Source organism: Piliocolobus tephrosceles, chromosome 17 (genome assembly GCF_002776525.5).
Source record: "Piliocolobus tephrosceles isolate RC106 chromosome 17, ASM277652v3, whole genome shotgun sequence".
Taxonomy (NCBI): Eukaryota; Metazoa; Chordata; class Mammalia; order Primates; family Cercopithecidae; genus Piliocolobus; species Piliocolobus tephrosceles.
The window spans coordinates 11,595,935-11,616,691 of NC_045450.1; the positions used below are offsets into that span (position 1 = coordinate 11,595,935).

At 50.6% G+C, this 20,757-nt stretch overlaps 1 protein-coding gene and 1 long non-coding RNA gene across 3 annotated transcripts in view; one reads left to right on the plus strand and one right to left on the minus strand.

Annotated features, from left to right (window-relative positions):
- Nucleotides 1-19,840, minus strand: part of LITAF (lipopolysaccharide induced TNF factor) — an 80,548-nt gene extending 60,708 nt beyond the window's left edge. Inside the window, exons 1-2 of the mRNA XM_026446646.2 lie at nucleotides 19,682-19,840; nucleotides 17,623-17,796 (exon numbers count right to left, since the gene is read on the minus strand). The gene's annotated coding sequence lies outside the window, so the exon portion shown is untranslated. The remainder of the gene's footprint in view (nucleotides 1-17,622; nucleotides 17,797-19,681) is intronic.
- On the plus strand, nucleotides 14,638-19,127 carry LOC113219635. Of its 2 annotated transcripts, none has more exons than XR_003306609.2 (3): nucleotides 14,638-14,865; nucleotides 15,603-15,966; nucleotides 19,077-19,127. It is a non-coding gene; the product is annotated as an uncharacterized LOC113219635 (long non-coding RNA). The 2 variants fall into 2 exon arrangements; XR_003306608.2 differs by lacking the exon at nucleotides 19,077-19,127 and adding an exon at nucleotides 17,595-18,039.
- Nucleotides 19,841-20,757: the final 917 nt, after the last annotated feature.

The following is a 20,757-nucleotide window of genomic DNA, read 5'->3' on the forward strand; positions in this document are numbered from 1 at the left end:
AATGGGATGGAGCCCACCTTGAGCAATAAAAAAGAGGAAAAAAACCATCGCCCAGTGGTCATAACCTAGAAGTGGAAACAGGGCTGCTATGGTAGGTTGTGCAGGTTGTGCACTGCATAAATGCAGGAGGCACTGTTCTGAAGTATGGAGTCATGCTGTGTACAACTCAGACAACCATTCAAGGCAGCCTGTAATGTAACAGGAGGGGGACCAGCTGGCTCATGGGAGCAAGCCTTCACTCTTGGGTGGGGCTGGGGAAATGTGAATCAGTGGCCAGTTTGTACATGGAAGACAGAACAAGACCTCATTACAGTGTCAGTCCTAATTGAAATACTTAGGACCCCTCTCTCCCAGCTACCGAAATCAAAGGGGTAGGAGGAGGGAGGAAAAGTCAAGAAGAAGGCGCCTAAAAATCTGTAGGTCACCCTACCTCCCAGATACAGTTTCCAGAAAAAAATACAGTACATGGCTAGGCATAGTGGCTCATGTCTCAGTAATTTGGGAGGCTGAAACAGGAGGATCACTTGAGGCCAGCAGTTCAAGACCAGCCTGGGCAACATAGTGCGACAAAAAAAAATTTTTTTTAATTAGCCAGACGTGGTGGCACATCACCCCATTACACTCCAGCCTGGGCAACAGAACGAGACCCTGTCTGCAAAACATACATGTAAGAAGCCCAGTTAAACTCAAATGTCAGAGAAACAGTGAATACTTTTTTAGCATATCCTAAATACAGCCTGGGATATACTTATACTAAAACATCATTTGTTGTTTCTCTGAGATTTGAATTTAACCAGGCATCCTGCATTTTTATTTGCTAAATCTAGCAACCTTTCCCCTAGAGGACATCCCTACGACAACACTTTTTACCACCCAGTCAATTGGGAGCAAATTTCCTCCAAGCATTTTTCCTTTTTCTTTTTCTTTTCTTTCTTTCTTTTTTTTTTTTTTTTAAGACAGAGTCTCCCTCTGTTGCCCAGGCTGGAGTGCAATGGTGCGATCTCGCATCAGTGCAATCTCCGCCTCTCGGATTCAAGCGATTCTCCTGCCTCAGCCTCCTTAGTAGCTGGGATGACAGGCGTGCGCCACCATGCTTGGCTAATTTTTTTGTAGTTTTAGTAGAGACGGGGTTTCACCATGTTGTCCAGACTGGTCTCGAACTCCTGACCTCAGGTGATTCACCCGCCTCGGCCTCCCAAAATGCTGGGATTACAGGTGTGAGCCACGGTGCCCGGCCCTCCCATTTTGACTGCCGTGCAGTCCTACAGGACATGGAGTGTGACAACAATCCCCATCCAATGAAGCTTAATGGCTTCCTTCTTCCCCTCGGGGCTCTGAAATCACCACCCGCCTGGCAAAGAGGGATATGTGGGCGCCCACACAGCCATGTCACGGAGAGGATGGAAAAACAGGGTCTCAAAGCCCAAGGATCTCCTGGCACTGCCCACACCGCCAAACCTCAGGAGAGTCAACCATGTGCCAGGCTTGCTCAGCCCGGATCTAAAACAGGGGTCTCTCCAGTGAGTCAGACCAGGTCATTTCCCAGCCCAGGGAGTCTGTGACTCCTGGGAGCCGCTGTGGCCTCTGGCTGCACTGTCCTCATCATGCCTGTGAAATGGGACCACCTGGGGGGCAGCCTGGAGAGTTGGTGAAGACGTGTCTCCCTCCCTGGCTTGTCCTGGGCTCTCTGGAAGGCAGGTGAAGAATGAGGAAGGAAGGGCCTTATTGGGCAACTCCCAGCAGGTTTCTGTGGGAACGGCTGTCTGACGTCGTGTGGGTCACCTGCGGTTAGAGCGAACTGCACTTTATGCGGCCAGTGGGCGGTCAGGGCCAGCCCAGCTCAGGTCACTCACATGCACAGAGAACCTGGATGGAAAGTTACCAAGGTCTGGGCAGGAGCCCTCGCAGAGACAGCAGACCTTCCCACCCCATTCCCAGCCCAGAACTGGCCACCCACGCCCTCACCCCATTCTCCCCTGACATCTCTGTTTGTCCACGTCCTTGAGAAGGGCGGAGGGACAAGGACAGACTGAAAAGAGATGTTTGGAGGATGAGTCAGCCCTCTTGGGGAATGATTTCACTGTGGAACAAAGTTCGGTTACACCAGAGGCTCTTGGGCACCATCTCAGGGTCTCCCATGGCTCCTGAAGGCTTGTGGGACCCTGCTGTGTCCCCTAGAATCCTGACCTCCGAAACCTACAAAAGCGGTCCTTGTGGGGCACAGCTGATGGCCTGGGTGCCTCCTGATGGGCAAGGTCAGCCAGTCGGGTGCTTCACTCTAGGTTTTTCTTTGGATTTTTTTTGTTTTTGTTTTTTGGGATTTGTTTTAGACGGAGTTTCGCTCTGTTGCCCAGGCTGGAGTGCAGTGGTACAATGTTGACTCACTGTAACCTCCACCTCCTGGGTTCAAGAGATTCTCCTGCCTCAGCCTCCGGAGTAGCTGGGACTACAGGCACCTATCACCACGTCCGGGTAGTTTTTGTATTTTTAGCAGAGATGGGGTTTCACCACGTTGACCAGGCTGGTCTCGAACTCCTGACCTCAAGATCATCTAGTTTTTGTTTCCACTTCTGGATCCCCATGGGATGGAGTGAGAGAGACTGGACACTCACATTGACAGAGAAACCAGAGCTCCTGGGTCACCTGGGGGAATAAGCAATGTAGCCAGATGCCAAGTCCCAGGACTGCCTTCTCCTGACCATCTGGGTAATTCAGACACAACCGGGTCTGAGGGCCAGAGAGTGTTGTTCCGTCTGTTTAGACCTGCCCCACCTTGAAGACATCGGTGATTCACAGTCTCCCCTAGAACCGACAATTCCTGGAGGGTGGGGCCCCTGCTAATTTAAGCTGGTCTCCTAGGAGAGCTCCCAGAGGGTAAGGGCAGTCAGGGGAGGCTTCCAGGAGGAAGTGGCTCTTACTGAAGGCTAAGTCAGAGTTAGGTGGGAGAGGAGCAGGAAGGCTGTCCTTGCAGGGGGCACAGCAAGACGGAGGATGTGGCGTGTGCTGGCTCGGCAGTTCACACTGGTGGAATCAAGGGCACAGAGGTGGCTGGGAAAAAGCCCAGATAGAAAGGACATCTCAGAAACGAGGATTCACACTCCAAGCTCTGGCCTCGCCCTGCCACATGTTGTCAGATGACCGGGCGGGCCACTTCTCTTGCTGAATGTTTATCTCCTTATCTCTAAAATGGAACCGACAGTTGAGATCAATGCCTGTGCTCTGTGGGGTTCCTCTGCTCCCTGGCAGGCCCTGAGATTTGGACATTTGCACATGACCCATCTCATTCATTCCCAGCAACACCAGTCAAGAGTGGAGCCGTTATGCCCATTGTACAGATGGGGCAGCTGAGGCTTGTGCAGGCTCAGAAGAGCGTCCCAGTTTCTCTCACTCTCCTTTCTCCCTCCTACGGATGCTGGGACAAATGACCACAAACTGGGTGGCTTAAAACAACAGAAACTGATTGTCACAGTTCTGGAGGCTGGAAGTCCGAAATCAAGGTGTCAGAGGGCTGGTCCTTCTGGAGGCCTTTCTTTTCTTCTTCTGTTTTTTTGAGATAGAGTCTCACTCTGTCGCCCAGGCTGGAGTGCAGTGGCATGATCTTGGTTCACTGCAACCTCCACCTCCCGGGTTCAAGCAATTTTCCTGCCTCAGCCTCCCAAGTAGCTGGAATTACAGGCACGTGCCACCAGGCCTGGCTAATTTTTGTATTTTTACTAGAGACGGGGTTTCACCATGTTGGCCAGGCTGGTCCCGAACTCCTGACCTCAAGTGACCTGCCCACCTCGACCTCCCGAAGTGTTAGGATTACAGGCGTGAACCACTGTGCCCAGCCCTTTTTTTTTTTTTAAGATGGGGTCTTACTCTGTGCCCAGGCTGGAATGCAATGGCACAACTTCAGCTCACTGCAACCTCCACCTCCAGGGCTCAAGGGATCCTCCCGTCTTGGCCTCCCAGAGTGCTGGAATCACAAGTATGAATCAGTGTGCCCGGCTTGTTTTCACCTTTTAGCTGTTACAAATATCTTCTTACTTCCTCTGATATGCCTACTAGAAAATCTAAACTTGCCTAGTGGCATGCATTACCCTGCAGCCGGACCAGCTCTGTTCTAGACATCAGGCAGTTCTAACAGCAGGGAGTCAGTTCAGTGATTGTCATGACAGCGAATGCACGGCTTCCAGGACCCTGCGGCCCGCTGTTGGACGGGGCTGGGCACGAACCCAACAGGCCGGGTCTGAGTGCCTCACTCACAGATTCTTCTCCAGCACCCAGCTCAGCAGCTGGCATGGGGTGGACGCCCAGTCGGTACACACTGGGAGAATGAATGAATGAACAAAAGAAGGAGGGAGAGACCAAGCTGGGGCTCTGGGAGAAAACGAGGCAGGAAAGTCCCAGGAGACAGCGGCCGAGGAAAGAATGCAGATTCCAGAAAGAGAAGTGACACCAGAGCCCCATCTCCCCTGGGGTGTAAACAGCATGGGCAACCACTCAGTAAAGACCTTGGGCGGGGTGGCTCATGCCTGTAATCCCAGCACTTTTGGAAGGCTGAGGCGAGTGGATTACCTGAGGTCAGGAGTTCAAGACCAGCCTGGCCAACATGGTGAAACCCCGTCTCTACTAAAAATACAAAAATTAGCTGGGCATGATGGCACATGCCTGTAATCCCACCTACTCAGGAGGCTGAGGCAGGAGAATCGCTTGAACCTGGGAGGCGGAGGTTGCAGTGGGCCGAGATCGCACCATTGCACTCCAGCCTGGGCAACAGGAGTGAAACTCCGTCTCGATAAACAAATAAATAAATAGCCAGGTGTGGTGGTGCATGCCCGTAATCCCAGCTGCTCAGGAGGCTGAGGCAGGAGAATTGCTTGAACCTGGGAGGCGGAATGAATCGAGATTGCACCACTGCAATCCAACCTGGGAGACAGAGCGAGACTGTGTCTTTAAAAAAAAAAAAAAAAAGAATAAAGCAATAAAAAAAGAAAAGTGAAGACCTATGTGGTATAATAAAAGACATCTATTTGGTCTTTGTCCCCTGTCACTGGTTCCTGGCACAGAGCTGCTAAAGCCCTTGGACCCTCCTCAATGATTAAAGTCTCTTTCATATGCTAATGAGATGACTCCAGATGACTCAGTGTCGGGCACCTAGACAGCTTTGGAATGCTTAGAGGGTTAGAAGGTTCAGTTCACCCCCTCCTCACCTCTGGGGAGGGGAGAGGGACTAGGAATTGGGTCTAATCAGCAATGGCCATGATTTAATCAATTATGCCTACGTAATGAAACGTCACTAAGAACCACGACATAGGTTTCCGGGAGTGCCCAGGTTGGCAAATACATCCACTACCTGGGAGGTGGGGCCCCCCAACTCCACGGGAACAGTGGCCCTACATTCGGGGCCCTTCCAGACCCCACCCTATGCTCCTCTGCATTTGGCAGTTTGTATCTTTCATAATAAACTGTAGTAGTGCTGGACACCGTGGCTCCCACCTGGAATCCCAGTGCTTTGGGAGGCTGAAGCAGGCAGATCCCTTGAGGCCAGGGATTTGAGACCAGCCTGGGCAACATAGTGAGACCCCATCTCTACAAAAAAATTTTTAAAAATTAGCCAGGCGTGGTATCGAGTGACTCTGGTCCCAGCTACTCGGAAGGCTGAGGTGGGAGGATTGCTTGAGGCTAGAAGGTTGAGGCTGCAGTGGGCTATGATTGTGCCACTGTACTCCAGCCATGCGTGACAGAGTGAGACCCTGTCTCAACAAAACAAAACAAAACAAAAAAAAGAAAAAAAGAAAGGGGCTTATTATGAATAACAAAAGATGTACCTCTCATCTTTGCCACTCAGGAAATTACAAGGATCTTAGAAGCTCTGTCAGGTATCTGAGGCAAAGACCAAATACATATTTCCTGTTGTATCACAATATCACAGACTACCCTCTGGCCTTTGAACACAGATCCCTTACAGTCAGATGATCATAAATGCCAAAAGATGCCCAGCATAGGCAACATAGGAAGACCGCATCGCTACAAAAATTCTTAAAAATTTACTGGGCATTGTGATGCACATGTGTGGTCCCAACTACTCAGGAGGCTGAGGCAGGAGGATCACTTGAGCCCAAGAGGTTGAGGCTGCAGTGAGCTGTGATTGAGCCACTGCACTCCAACCTGGACAACAGAGCAAGACTCTATCTAAAAAAAAAAAAAAAAAAAAAAAAGGATGCTGGCAGGGTGCAGTGGCTCATGCCTATGATCCCAACACTTTGGGAGGCCGAGGCAGGCAGATCACCTGAAAGGTCAGGAGTTCGAGACCAGCCTGGTCAACATGGTGAAACCTTATCTCTACTAAAAATACAAAAATTCAGGCGTGGTGGCGCAAGCCTGTGGTCTCAGCTGCTTGAGAGACTGAGGCAGGAGGATTGCTTGAACCCAGCAGGCAGTGGTTGTGGTGAGCCGAGCTCATACCAATACACTTCAACCTGGGCAACAGAGCGAGACTCCAACTCAAAAAATACATAAATAGAAATAAAAAAAGAAGCCAGCACATTGCTAAAATCCCATCAGTCCTTAATGATACAGTCCACCATCCCTTGAAATGTATGAAAATGTCCCCTAGGTTAAGGCTGCCCAGGCTTGCAGGCTTCCATTCTGTCTTATCAAGTTCCAAAAGCAGGGCTGGTCCCAGCAATATATGGATTTACTCTTTTTTTTTTTTTAGACGGAGCTTTGCTCTGTCACCCAGGCTGGAGTGCAGTGGCACGACTCACTGCAACCTCTGCCTCCTGGGTTCAAGGGATTCTCCTGCCTCAGCCTCCCGAGTAAACGGGACTACAGGCTTATGCCACCACGCCTAGCTAATTTTTGTATTTTTAGTAGACACGGGGTTTCACCACATTGGTCAAGCTGGTCTCAAACTCCTGACCTTGTGATCCACCCACCTTGGCCTCCCAAAATGCTGGAATTACAGGGGTGAGCCACCGTGCCTGGCCTACATGGATTCAATCTTGCAGGCATCTGGTGTAACTGAGCCAAGGGACAATGCCATCTCTTGATCTAAGCCTCTTTGAAGGTGTTAATGTAACATTAAATATCCTTCCTTCTGTAAGCTATTTATTTATTCATTCATTCATTCATTTTATTTATTTGAGACAGGGTCTCACTGTGTCAAGCAGGCTGGAGTTCAGCAGCTTAATCATAGCTCACCACATCCTCAACCCCCCCGAGATCAAACGACCCTCCCACCTCAGCCTCCCAAGCAGCTGAGACTACAGGTGCATGCCACCACAATCAGCTTAAAAAAAATTTTTTTTTTCACAGAGATGGGGTCTCACTATGTTGCCCAAGCTGGTCTCAAACTCCTGGGCTCAAGTGATCCTCCCCACTCAGCTGCTGGGATTACAGGCATGAGCCACTGCACCTGGCCATAACCCATTTATTTATTCACCCTTTTACCTCCAGCTATTTTTGTTTCTTCTCTCCATTTATGCACAAACTTTTTCCCCTTTGGAAGGGACATTCTATTCTGCCACTGTGCTGGTCTAGATTGCAGGCAGAAATACTAGTGTAGCAGGTGCCTCCCCTGGCACCTGCTACAAATTCGGGAGAGCCCTGAATTTGTAATCAGCCAGGCAGAAGTAGGGGTAGCCTGGGGACGCCATTTGCACTGGTGTCTGAAGTGGGAGCAGTCCTGTGGGACTGAGCCCTTTGACCGTGCAGTCTGCACTAACTGTGGGCAGCTTCTGTCCAAACTCAATTAAATTGCTGGCCATGCAGATGGCGTCACAGAATCTGGACAGCGTGCTTGATGGGCCCCCTAGGCTTTCGTTGCGTGCGATGGGCTAATAGCAAGATAGTTTCTCTCTGGCCATGGAGCCAGTGGCTGTTGTCCCCGCCTCCCAGTGGGTGGAGCATTTACGGGAGTGGGGAGAGGACTCTTCATAGAGCTGCAAATTAAAAACCCAGCACTGGCCGGGCGCGGTGGCTCACGCCTGTAATCCCAGCACTTGGGGAGGCCAAGGCGGGCGGATCACGAGGTCAGGAGTACCAGTTCAGCCTGGCTAACATGGTGAAACCCCCGTCTCTACTAAAAATACAAAAAATAGCTAGGTGTGGTGGCGTGTGTTGGTGGGTGCCTGTAATCCCAGCTACTCAGGAGCCTGAGGCAGGAGAGTCGCGTGAACCTGGGAGGCGGAGGTTGCAGTGAGCCGAGATTACACCACTGCACTCCAGCCTGGGCGACAGAGCGAAACTCAGTCTCAAAAAAAACCAAAAAAACAAAACCCAGCACTTGCCGGCGCGGTGGCTTACGCCTGTAATCCCAGCACTTTGGGAGGCCAAGGCGGGAGGATGACCTGAAGTCAGGAGTTCGAGACCAGCCTGGCCAACGTGGCAAGAACCCCTCTCTACTAAATTTAGCTGGGCATGGTGGCGCTTACCTGTAATCCCAGCTACTTGGGATGCTGAAGCAGGAGAATCGTGTGAACCTGGGAGGCAGAGGTTGCAGTGAGTCGAGATCACACCACTGTACCCCAGCCTGGGTAACAAAGCAAGACTTCGTCTCAAAAACAAAAAACAAACAAAAAAAAACCAGCACTGCTGGGCTCAGAGGACGCGTCTCCACATGGCATGATGAGGCAAAGACCAGTGCTCCAAAGGCCCTAAATGTCATGTGACCCATGTGCACTTCACCCTATGGCGAGAAGCTGCCAACTCAGTCCTCTTCAGGGGTCAGGCAAGAGACAGAAACGGGAGAAGCAAGCGATTATAACCACAGGGCATTCTTGGCTTATATTCCACTTTCCCTTTTTTATTTTGAGACAGTCTCAGTCTGTTGCCCAAGCTGGAATGCAGTGGCATGATCATAGCTCACTGCAGCCTTGACTTCCCGGGTTCAAACCACCCTCCTGACTCAGCTTCCTGAGTAGCTGGAACCACAGGTGCATGCCACCACATCTGATTGATTTTTTTTAATTTTTCTTTTGTAGAGATGGGGTCCTGCTATGTTGCCCAGGCTGATCTTAAACTCCTGGCCTCAAGCGATCTTCCCACCTTGGCCTCTGATATAGTTTGGATATTTGTCCCAGACTACATCTCACATTGAAATGTAATCCGTGCCAGGTGCAGTGGCTCATGCCTGTAATCCCAGCACTTTGGGAGGCTGAGGTCAGTGGATCACCTGAGGTCAGGAGTTCGAGACCAGCCTGGCCAACATTGTGAAACCCTGTCTCTACTAAAAATACAAAAATTAGCCGAGTGTGGTGGTGGGCGCCTGTAATCCCAGCTACTTGGGAGGCCGAGACAGAGAGATTGCTGGAATCTGGGAGGCAAAGGCTGCAGTGAGCTGAGATCGCACCACTGCACTCCAGCCTGGAGGACAGAGTGAGACCTCCATCTCAAAAAAAAAAAAAAAGAAAAAAGAAGTGAAGAAATGTAATCCTCCACAATGTTGGAGGTGGGGCCTGGTGGGAGGTGTTTGGATCCTGGAAGCGGATCCCCCACGATTGAGTTGGGCCATCCCCTTGGTGATGAGCTCTTGCTCTGAGTTCACAGGAGATCTGGTTGTTTCAAAGAGTGTGGCCCCCTTACTGGGTGCAGTGGCTCATGCCTGTAATCCCAGCACTTTGGGAGGCTGAGGCGGGCGGATTACCCCGAGATTGGGAGTTCGAGACCAGCCTGACCAACATGGAGAAGCCCAGTCTCTACTAAAAATACAAAATTAGCCGGGCATGGTGGCTCATGCCTGTAATCCCAGCTACTAGGGAGTCTGAGGCAGGAGAATTGCTTGAACCTGGGAGGTGGAGGTTGCAGTGAGCCGAGATCACGTCATTGCACTCCAGCCTGGGCAACAAGAGCGAAACTCTGTCTCAAAAAAAAAAAAAAAAAAGTGTGGCTCTCCTCCCAACACTCTTTCTTGCTCCTGTTTTCACCATGGGACATGCCTGTTCCCCTCTGCCTTCCACCATGACTGTAAGCTTCCTGAGGCCTCCCCAGAAGCTGAACAGAGGCCAGCAGCACGCTTCCTGTACAGCCTGCAGAACTGTGAGACCAGTAAACCTCAGTTCTTTATAAATTATCCAGTCGCAGGTATGTTTTATTTTGTTTGTTTTCTTTGGGTTTTTTTTTTTTTTTTTGACGGAGTCTCTCTCCATTGCCCTGGCTGGAGTACAGTGGCGCGATTTCAGCTCACTGCAAGCTCCACCTCCCAGGTTCATGCCATTCTCCTGCCTCAGCCTTCCGAGTAGCTGGGACTACAGGTGCCCGCCACCACGCCCGGCTAATTTTTTGTATTTTTTAGTAGAGATGGGGTTTCACCCTGTTAGCCAGGGTGGTCTCGATCTCCTGACCTCGTGATCTGCCCACCTCGGCCTCCCAAAGTGCTGGGATTACAGGCATGAGCCACCGCACCCGCCTACCCAGTCGCAAGTATGTTTTTACAGCAATGCAAGAATGCCTAAAACAGCCTCCCAAAGCCCTGGGATTATAGACGTGAGCCACTGCGGCCTGCCCACTTTCCCACTTTTGAAGGTGATGTGGAAAAAACAGGTCATTTCTATTCTGTGAAAGAATTGGCAGCACAAGTATGATGATATTAGGAATTTATTCTCAGCCTCTGGTCAGGGAGACAGACAATACGGAGTGGTAGGAACTGTGACAAACTGAAGGGCAAGGCCCCATGTAACAGGCGCAGCAGGCGCTGTCACGGTCCTGCCCACACCTCCCTCAGCAGCTGCTGCTCCAGGACATGTCAACACTGCACCCTCAGCTTGCCATTAGTGACTTTTCTTTTTTGAGACGTTCTCACTCTGTTGCCCAGGCTGGAGTGCAGTGGTGCCATCATGGTTTACTGCAGCCTCAACTTCCTGGGCTCAGGTGGTCCTCCCACCTCAGCCTCCTGAGTACCTGGGACTACAGGCACATTCCACCACACCCAGTTAATATTTTTTTTGAGATAGAGTTTCACTGTTACTGCCCAGGTTGTAGTGCAATGGTGCAATCTCGGCTCACTGCAACCTCCGCCTCCCAGGTTCAAGTGATTCTCCTGCCTTAGTCTCCTGAGTAGCTGGGAATATAGGCATGTGCCACCACGCCCAACTAATTTTGTATTTTAAGACGGGATTTCTCCATGAGGATCAGGCTGGTCTTGAACTCCCGACCTCAGGTGATCCGCCTACCTCGGCCTCCCAAAGTGCTGGGATTACAGGCATGAGCCACTGCACCCAACCCCAGCCAATTTTTATATTTTTTGCAGACATGGGGTCTTGCTATGTAGCCCAGGCCGATCTTTAACTCCTGGGCTCTAGCCATCCTCCTGCCTCAGCCTCCCAAAGTGCTGGGATTACAGGCGTGAGCCACCAAACCTGGCCCACCCATGACTTTCTACTTGAAGCTTTCTTCTTGGCCTACGTGCAGAACAGACTGGTATTAACTCCCTCCATCAAGGATGGACAGGAGTCAGAAGGAAACATCCTAGCCTCTTACCCCACAGGAAGCACAACCGGTGTTCTACACAGCTCCCCTGGAGTCCCCGGCAGGATGCAGCCCCAGCTGCCCACAAGAGTGGCCAGCTCCCTGACACCCTGTAGTGTGTGTGTATCCTTCCCTGCCCTGACTCTCTTCCCAGCTGCTCGTGAGTGCTTCCTAAGACCCCCTCCCTAGTAAACCACTGGCACCCAGATCCTAAGATCCTGCTCTCAGAGCCTCTGGGGCAATGCAAACTAAGATAAGAAACCAGCTGCTACATCTCTGCAGCCCATTTTTGCTGGGTGGGAAGGCAAGACCTTCCCATTTTTTTCAAAAGAAACCAAGATCCAAAGTTTCTCGTGAAACCTTCTGAGGGTTCATTGCCAGCTCAGATTAAACAATGCAGAACAAAATGAAACAAAACATGTCTGCAGGCCCGCTCCGGCCCTCGGCCTTGGCAATTCAGAGCTGCTGGTGGCTGAAAAGGGTGGAGGCAGTGGGGATGTGGACGGAGGGTGTGCTTGGGAGACTTGCCCTGGCAGCCTGGTGGCGACAGCTCAGAGAAGGTACCACCATAAGCCAGGCGGTGTGACTTGCTCATGGGACCCCAGCTGGAAGCATCTGGACTGCCTGGCACGGTCAAGAGACCCAGAGTAAACACCGCCTGAACGCTTTCCCAAACACACAGACCCCAAGCTGCCTGCGGCCTCCCCCTGCTCCCTGGGTGGAGAGAGATCCCAAGGCCCTTCTGCCTGCCTGACATCTGAGCTCAGGCCCAGGAAAAACAAACCCGGGGCAGCTGGAGTGCCCCAGGGAAGAGGCAGCAGTCACGGGAGAGTCACTTCTAGACCGCACGCTTGTGAACTTCGTTTTAATTCTGTGCAGATGGAGGAGGCTGTCTTTACAGATTTCCACCTCCCTACACAGCCCCCTTCTTTCCTCTTGCAGAGAAAACAAAAACGGTGTCTCTTGACATTGCTTTTGCACCATTTCACGGGGTTATTTAAAGTCATTGCTTTTCTGCTGTCTTTTCAGAATGTAAATTAAGAATACAAGGTGTCCTGAAGGATACTGGAGAGGTAGGTGGTGATGTGAAATTTCAGTTTTGTGTGTTTATTGTTCTGAACCGCCCAAAACCACCCATGCCTGCTCTAAACTGTGGAATATGCTTAGTGGATTTTAAGTGGGAGCTACATTCACGGAAGAGAAAGAAATTTCTGAGAGCAGACTTTTCGTGGGCCTCTGTGAACCAGGTATTTCGTATATCATTAGTTCATTTAATCGTCATCATGACCCAATTAGTTGTATAGTTTCATATAATGAATATATATATATATATATATATTTGAAATGGAGTCTCACTCTGTGGCCCAGGCTGGAGCGCAGTGGCACCATCTCGGCTCACTGCAAGCTCCACCTCCCGAGTTTACACCATTCTCCTGCCTCAGCCTCCCAAGGAGCTGGGACTACAGATGCCCACCACCACGCCCGGGTAATTTTTTGTATTTTTAGTAGAGACGGGGTTTCACGGTGTTAGCCAGGATAGTCTCGATCTCCTGACCTTGTGATCTGCCTGCCTCGGCCTTCCAAAGTGCTGGGATTACAGGCATGAGCCACCGTGCTCAGTCGAATATATTTTTTAGATAGCAAAGGGAATTTATTTGCTCATCTAGTTGGCAAGTCTGTGGTAAGGACTTCAGGCATAGGTGAATCCAGGAGCACAAATGCCATCATCAAGAATTTCTCAGGCTGGGCGTGGTGGCTCACACCTGTAATCCCAACACTTTGGGAGGCTGAGGCGGGCAGATCATGAGGTCAGGAGTTCAAAATCAGCCTGGCCAGCATGGTGAAACCTTGTCTCTACTAAAAATACAAAAATTAGCCAGGCAAGATGGCGCACACCTATAGTTTCAGCTACTCAGGAGGCTAAAGCAGGAGAATCACTTGAACCCAGGAGGCAGAGGTTGTGGTGAGCTGAGATCGCACCACTGCACTCTAGTCCAGGTGACAGAGCGAAACTTTGTCTCAAAAAAAAAAAAAAGGATCTCTCTCGGCCAGGTACAGTGGCTCACCCCTGTAATCCCAGCACTTTGGGAGGTCGAGGTGGGCAGATTACCTGAGGTCCGGAGTTCGAGACCAGTCCGGCTAACATGGTGAAACCCCGTCTGTACTAAAAATACAAAAATTAGCTGGCTGTGGTGGCAGGTGCCTGTAATCCTAGCTACCTGGGAGGCTGAGGCAGGAGACTCTCTTGAGCCCAGGAGGCGGAGGTTGCAAAGAGCCAAGATCGTGCCATTACACTCCAGCCTGGGTGACAAGAGCAACACTCCATCTCAAAAACATTTTTTGTTAATTTTTTTAAAAGAAGAATCACTCTCTTGGCCAGATGTGATGGCTCACACTTGTAATCTCAGAACTTTGGGAGGTCGAGGCAGGAGGATCTCTTAAGCTCAGGAGATCAAGACCAGCCTGGGCAACATAGTAAGACCTCATCTCTACCAAAAATAAATAAATAAATAATTTCTCTCTCTCCATTTTTTGCCTCTGCTCTCCTCTGTGATTATATCATTCATTATCAGGTAGGCCTTTCCCTCAGAGGGTCAAAGAGGGCCTCCAGCAGTTCCAGCCTTATCCCCAACCAACTAAACATTTTTGGTGGAAAGAGAATATTTATTTTCCAATAGTTCCAGCCAAAATCCCACGACTGAATCTCACTGGTCCAGTGGGGGTCACGTGCCAATCCTCTGGTCAATATCTATGGTTACAGCGATAGAATTCATGATAACAAGCCCCTCCCTGGAGTCTGAGACTGTCAGGCTCACTAGAATAGAAATGGAGATGGGTAGTTACTGCCCTCAGAAGGAGCACTAGATGCTGACATTCAAAAATAATAGATGCCTACCACAGTGGGGCACGTGAGAAGAACAGGTGAGTCCCATGACATCTTGCACAGTAAGGCTGCTGTGACAGTTGCACAGGTTGTGCACTGCACATCTCTAGAGGGGCTCCATTTATGTTCACTGTCACCCTATGTTTATAGATTTATCATGATACATTTCCAACAGTCTGCAGTAAACATCTTCAGGAAGGGAAGTGTGATCAACTAAAAGTGAAAAACACGGCCACGGTATTTTGCAACTCTTCCCGTCAAGAGGTAGAGGTCTATTTCCTCACCCCGCAAATCTGGGTGGTCTCGAGACTTGCTTTGACCAATAGAATATGGTGGAAGTGACACTATAAATTTTGAGGCTAAGCCTTAAGAGGCTTGGTTTCCACTCTGACCCTCCTGGCATGCTGCCTGAGACTGCCCCATAAGACTATCCCACAAGAAGGCTAAGAGCTCCCAGGAGGGTGAGAGGTCACGTGAAGGAGACCCAAGGTGTCCCAACCAACCAGCTCTAGACTGGAGGACCCAGGAAGGTAAGACAAACTGCTGGGGTGAACTGTGCTGTGTCAACTCATCAAAGCTGATAACTCAATTTCCCAGAACTCCCTCCGCATATGGTTCTGGTTAGAGTTGTCCACAAGAGGAAGATGGGTGAAATTTGGAGGGTGGAGACGAAGCACTGGCCGCGACTCTCTGAAGGTCAATGTGGTCTGCTGTGATGATGGTGTCTCCCGAGATCACCTCCCAAATAACTGGGTTTTTTTGTTTGTTTGTTTGTTTTGTTTTGTTTTTTGAGACAGGGTCTCACTCTCTCACCCAGGCTGGAATGCAGTGGTGCAATCTTGGTTCACTGCAGCCTCTGTCTCCTAGGCTCAAGCAATCCTCCCACATCAGCCTCCTGAGTAGCTGGGACTACAGGCACATACCACCATTCCCGGCTCACGTATGCATTTTTAGTGGAGACAGGGTTTCGCCATGTTGCCCAGGCTGGTCTCCAACTCCTGGGCTCAAGCAATCTGCCCACCTCCACCTCCCAAAGTGCTGGGATAACGGGTGTGAGCCACCATGCCTGGTTCCAGATAAACTCCAGAAATTTGCGTCCAAATTTCTGTCTCAGTATCAGCCTCTGGGGGAACGAAGTCTAAGACAGGCTTCTTAGGAAATTCTGAGTTCCCCTAGGTTGTGTGCTGAAGGAATCCAGTGACAGAAATCAGAGCAGAAAGAGATCAACCTTCCCTTTTAATCTTTCATTTATTCATTCATTTTACAGTCAATGAGCCACTGCCGTGTGCCCACGCCGGAGACAGAAAGAGCCCAGAACCTGGAGTCAGCCAAGCTAGTTCTAACTCCAGCCCTGAGACACAGACAAGTCCCCTAAGCTCTTGGAGCCTCATCGGATCCTCACAATGGTCCTACGAGGCAGTAAACCTCATGATCCCCAGTGCCCATGAGGAAATGGAACCACAGAGAGGTTGGGTGACCTGCCTAAGGTCACACAGCTAAACAGTGGCAGAGCCAGGATTTGAACCTGGGAGTCAATTCCAGATCCCATGCGCTTAGTAACTTTCTCAGGAGTTCCAGAGACTGGGCTGACTGACGAAAGTTCCAGAAATTAGGACTTGCTCCAATAAATGGTATGAATTAGTTCCCCAATGCTTGTGAGAAAGATCCCACTACTTTACTTTAAAAAAACAAAACAAAAAACTTCTTTTTATACAGTGAGTCAGAGTCTTGCTGGAGTGCAGTGGCGCAATCTCAGCTCACTGCAACCTCTGCCTCCCGGGTTCAGGTGATTCTCCTGCCTCAGCCTCCCAAGTAGCTGGGACGACAGGCTCATACCACCATGCTCTGCTAATTTTCGTAATTTTTTTTTTTTAAGACAGTCTCACTCTGTCGCCCAGGCTGGAGTGCAGTGGCATGATCTTGGCTCACTGCAAGCTCTGCCTCCCGGGTTCACGCTATTCTCCTGCCTCAGCCTCCACCTGGGACTACAGGTGCCTGCCACCACGCCCAGCGAATGATTTGTGTGTGTTTTTAGTAGAGACAGGGTTTCACTGTGTTAGCCAGGATGGTCTCAATCTCCTGACCTTGTGATCTGCCTGCCTCGGCCTCTCAAAGTGCTGGGATTACAGGCATGAGCCACCGCACCTAGCCTTTTTTTTTTTTTTTTTTTTTTTTTGAGACAGAGTATCACTCTATCGCCTGGGCTGGGCTGGAGCTGCTCACCTCAACTTTGACCCCATTGACCCCCCTGGGCTCCAGTGATCCTCCTGCCTCAGCATCCCGTGTAGCTGGAACTACAGGTGCACACCACCACACCCGGCTAATTGTTCCGTATTTTTTGTAGAGATGGAATTTTGCCATGTTGCCCAGGTTGGTCTCAAACTCCTGGGCTCAAGCAATCCACTGACCTTGGCCTGGGATTTGCAGGCGTGAGCCACTGCACCTGGCTGAAACAATTTTTGTTTGTTTGTTTGTTTGAGTCGGAGTTTCCCTCTTTTACCCAGACTGGAGTGCAGTGGTGCGATCTCAGCTCGCTGCAGCCTTCACCTTCTGGGTTGAAGCAATTCTCCTGTCTCAGCCTCCTGAGTAGCTGGGATTACAGGCACTTGCCACCACACCGGGCAATTTTTTTTTTCTTTTTTTTTTTTGGTATTTTTAGTAGAGAGGGGCTCTACCATTTTGACCAGGCTGGTCTCAAACTCCTGACCTCAAGAGATCCACCTGCCTCAGCCTCCCAAAGTGTTGGGATTACACGCATGAGCCACCACGCACAGCTGACAAATTATTTTTAAAATCCAAAATGTTTCTATTTCCTATTTTAATGCAGAAGAGTGTTACCCTGAACACTGACCTAATGCATCACTCATAACATGGTTCTAGGTCAACTACAAAGGGCCTCTCCACTTCGATTTTTTTCCTGCATCTTACATTTCAGTATCCTTACTCTTCCATGGAAACTTCACTTCTTTAAGCCGGATAGAATCTGAGTGAGCCCCCACTTGCTACAGGGGGAAAGCCCTTGCCTCTCAGATGCCTACCTTCCCAGACACCCCCTGCCAAGCTTCTTTTTTGTTTTTGAGTCAAAGTTTGCTCTGTCACCCAAGCTGGAGCACAGTGGCACAATCTTGGCTCACCGTAGCCTCTACCTCCCGGGCTCAGGTGATCCTCCCACCTCAGCCTCCCAAGTGGCTGAGGCTACAGGCATGCACCACCAAACCTAGCTAAACAAGCTTCTTCCAACCTGATCCCATCCCCCTAGGAACCCAGGTGTAGACGGCCTCTCTTACCTTTGCTGCAGAAGCATCTCTCCTTCCTAGCCCCAGGGGCTGTGTCATGCACATGACCAAGGCTGGCCAGTTGCTACCCAGCATCTCCTGAGCCTCAGTGATTGCTCCACTGATGAGGGCATGTGATCCAAGCTGAGCCAGTGACAATCAACCCCAAGACCCTTGCTGGAGCTCCTGGAATAAGACGAATTGTTTACAAGGCTGGTGAGATGAAAGCCTGGAGCTGTCCGGCACCATCTTTACCAGAAGGTAGAGCAAGCCCACTGGAGAATGAATCCAACGCGGAGAACAGTAGGGCTTGGAGATGGAGACAGATCCCTGACAGCATGGTCTGAGCTTCTGGATCCAGCCAGGCCTGAAGCTCTTGCCCTCCCCACTTCCCAGTGACACAATACATTCTGCAATGGCATAAGCCAATTCCAGTGGGATTCTGGTTTTTGCAGCATTCTACTATTCATCCTAACTAATGTACTAGACTTAAAAAAACACAAGGCCTGGGTGCGGTGGCTCACGCCTATAATCCCAGCATTTCGGGAGGCGGAGGTGGGCAGATCACCTGAGGTCAGCAGTTCGAGACCAGCCTGGCCAACATGGCAAAATGCCATCTCTACTAAAAATACAAAAATTAGCCAGGTGTGGTGGTGCATGCCTGTAGCCCCAGCTACTCTGGAAGCTAACGCAGGAGAATGACTTGAACCCAGGAGGCAGAGGTTGCAGTGAGCCGAGAACGTGCCACTGTGCTCCAGCCTGGGTAATAGAGCAAAACTCCATCTCAAAAAATAAATAAAAATTCAAAAATTAGCTGGGCGTAGTAGCACACGCCTGTAGTCCCAGCTACTTGGGAGACTGAGGCAGGAAATCATTTGAAACCAGGAGGCGGAGGTTGCAGTGAGATTGCATCAGTGCACTCCAGCCTGGGTGACAAAGTGAGAGTCTGTCAAAAAAAAAAAAAAAAAAAAAAGCCTGTGATTCTCCATTGGCCCAAGTACAAGCACAGTCCTGCAGAACACAAAGACACAGTTGCTCCTTGAAAGATTCACAGGAAGGGAAAAATACCTCCCATTCTGTTGCAATGAATCAATACCCAAATAAGACCTCGTTCATTTCTCAAGCAGGTAATCCTGTCCAACAACCATGACTCATCCCAGTCCCAACCAGCCCTGAGGTTGGTGGGGCCCCAGATAACTTGCTATACCTGGGGCCGCCCCAGATTTTCCATGTCCGCGCATCTTCTCTCCTTTCTCTTCTAGCTAAGAGTCCTGAGAACTCTTTCTAGAGTTCCAAGTAAACGCTTTACAGAATGCCCAACCCAGATCAACACCCAGTAGATGCTCTCGGCGCACAAGGAGACATCCGGAGATCTTGCTAAAATTTACTGAAGGTATCCAATCAAAGGGAAAAGACAAAGTTGGTCTTGACCCTTTGTATTTTTTAAATTTTTTTGTTTCTTTTAGCCAAGATCTTGCTCTGTTGCCCAGGCTGGAGTGCAGCGGCATGATCATAGCTCATTGCAGCCTCAGACTTCTTGGGTCAAGGGATCTTCCCGCCTCAGCCTCCATGTAGCTGATATTACAGGTATGTGCCACCACGGCTAGCTATTATTTTTTTCTTTTTTTAACTTTTTATTTGTTGAGATTGAGTCTTGCTCTGTCATCCAGGCTGGAGTACAGTGGCATGTTCTCGGCTCACTGCAACCTCCACCTCCCGGGTTCAAGTGATTCTCCTGCCTCAGCATCCCTAGTAGCTAGGATTTCAGGTGCACACCACCATGCCCAGCTAATTTTTCTATTTTAGTAGAGATGGGGTTTCGCCATGTTGGCCACGCTGGTCTCGAACTCCTGACCTCAAGTGATCTGCCCGCCTTTGCCTCCCAAAGAACTGGAATTACAGGCGTGGGTCACCGCTTCCAGCCTTTTTTAGTTTTTTTAGAGAATGGCATCTCACTATGTTGCCCAGGGTGGCCTTGAACTCCTGGCCTCAAGTAATCCTCCCGCCTCACCCTCCCAAAGTGCTGGGATTACAGGCATGAGCCACGGCACCCGGCCTCACCCCCTCTTACCAAGTGCTGGGCTGGCACCCAGGACCTCAGCAGCAAAGGGAGCTTCACAGGCATCAGATGAGGAAGGCTCAGAAGGCTGAGCGCAGGCAAGGAGGCTCTGTCTGCAGGACACTGAGGACTTTGGGGAAGGCACTCAGCCGGGAAGTCAGACACGACCTCATCCTAGTTGAGGTTCCCTAGAAGCAGAGCCTGGGATGGAGATGTGGGTGCATGTGGTTTTCTGGAAGTGAGGGTTCTCGGAAGAGGGGAGTAAGGAGACAAGGGGCAGGAGGAAGAACAGCAGACAGGTCCCAGCTGGAGACCTGATCCCAGGGCAGGTCTGAAGCATGAGTTTTCTGAGTCAGTCCTGCCCGGAGGCAAGGGGGCCCTGCTGAGGACCTGTCCTTGGCCAGTCAGTCCCTCTGGGGTCCCTCTGGGCTGCCAAGAAGGGTGAGTGAGGGGTGGGAAACACAGCTGTGAGCAGTCAGCGCCTACACTCGAAGCCGCCGGCCCCTTCCTTCCTCTTCTTGGCTGCACACCTGCTTTTGGGGAAGGAGCTTGTGAACCAGTTGCAGCCGGGGTGGGAAGAATTGAAGAGACACTCCTGGCCGGGCGCAGTGGCTCATGCTTGTAATCCCAGCAGTTTGGGAGGCCGAGACGGGCGGATCACGAGGTCAGGAGATCGAGACCATCCTGGCTAACACGGTGAAACCCCGTCTCTACTAAAAAATACAAAAAAACTAGCCGGGCAACGTGGTGGGCGCCTGTAGTCCCAGCTACTCGGGAGGCTGAGGCAAGAGAATGGCGTGAACCTGGGAGGCGGAGCTTGCAGTGAGCTCAGATCCGGCCACTGCACTCCAGCCTGGGTGACAGCAAGACTCCGTCTCAAAAAAAAAAAAAAAAAAAAAGAGACACTCCTGAGCTCAGTGCTTGAGGGCCCAGGGCTTCAGAGGCAGAGGCAGCTGGGTTCGAATCTTGATTCTGGGTTGACTCAAGTCTCCTGTGTGGAGCTCCAGAGGTGCACAGCTCATGGGGTGCGGTACAGATCACCATGGCCATGTGCTAGGCGCTTTCTCCCCAACAGCCGGGCGCATGGC